We start from the raw sequence: 1,120 nt of genomic DNA, 5'->3' as shown, positions 1-1,120 counted from the left end.
CGCAATCTCTGTTTGGGAGATTCAAAATGTTTAATTTAATATTAGTGCTGTCAAGCGCTTAATCGCATCCAAAATAAGTATTTATATATACATCATATATGTGTGTCTACTGTGTATATTTATTATGTAAACAAAAACTTTTATTTTGGATGTGATTAATCGCGATTAATCGTTTGACAGCACTAATATTTTGATAAATTTATATTTATTCATATTTATATTTCAAACTATAAAATATAATTTTTAAAATACATATTTGTATTTTCAAACAAAAATTTCTACAGTTTTTTCCTATATTTATTTTTTCAGATATTTATATTTCATATGTATGAAAGAACAGAATGGATTATAATGTTATATATATAATATTATATATCTCTCTCACATCAGCTATAACATAATTAGACTGCTAAAAATACCTATCAATCCATGCATTCACCTGCCCACATCTTTTGCAGCTTACGTTCAAATCACCAAACCTCCATAGTGACGCATCCACTGATTCACCGTCATCCATCTATAACATCCATCCATCTCCCTTTCTTCTTCAGCACAGCCACAGTGATTCAGATGAAGGCAGTATACCCAGACCTGTCAGACAAAATGTGTGGAAACCAATGGAAAGTGTCAGGAACATTTATGGTTGGGCACTAATGCTTTGCTTTTGATATGCATGCGTAACCTTAATGGCAAAACTAATGAGGTGGTATTGTGGTCTATAGCATTATATCATAGACAGAGTCCTATTTCTCCAGTTAGCAGAGCTCAGTGGAGTAAAGTGACCTGAATTCCTGAGCTTCAGTCACAGGGGAGTGATGCACAGCTGATGGCACAACTGCTATGAATGAGAGATACCGAGCACTGCTCACAACGACTGTATAAAGACATTCAGCAGCCATTTGCAAGATGCACACTAGAATCTGTGCATCCATTATTAGGCTAAATGCAACTTTACAAAAATAGTGTGTGTGAGTATAAGCACTCTTTAAATCAACACCAGCTGCCACAACTATGAAAATGCCAATGGTTCAAAAATATTAAAATTAGTTGAATGATTTAATATCATAAATGTCAATATTATATCATGATGATGTAATATAGACAATTGCCAATTGATCTG

The 1,120-nt window shown here is 33.1% G+C and overlaps 1 protein-coding gene across 1 annotated transcript in view; it reads right to left on the bottom strand.

The window, feature by feature from the left end:
* Positions 1 to 1,120, bottom strand: part of LOC107731077 (synaptic vesicle glycoprotein 2C-like) — a 91,808-nt gene that overhangs the window by 89,601 nt on the left and 1,087 nt on the right. The window contains exon 2 of the mRNA XM_016542060.1: positions 440 to 591. The gene's annotated coding sequence lies outside the window, so the exon portion shown is untranslated. The remainder of the gene's footprint in view (positions 1 to 439; positions 592 to 1,120) is intronic.

The sequence above is a fragment of the Sinocyclocheilus rhinocerous genome, unplaced genomic scaffold, assembly GCF_001515625.1.
Source record: "Sinocyclocheilus rhinocerous isolate Xijiao unplaced genomic scaffold, SAMN03320098_v1.1 scaffold519, whole genome shotgun sequence".
Taxonomy (NCBI): Eukaryota; Metazoa; Chordata; class Actinopteri; order Cypriniformes; family Cyprinidae; genus Sinocyclocheilus; species Sinocyclocheilus rhinocerous.
The sequence above is the reverse complement of the archived record's forward strand: the minus strand, read 5'-3'. Positions and strand labels throughout refer to the sequence as shown.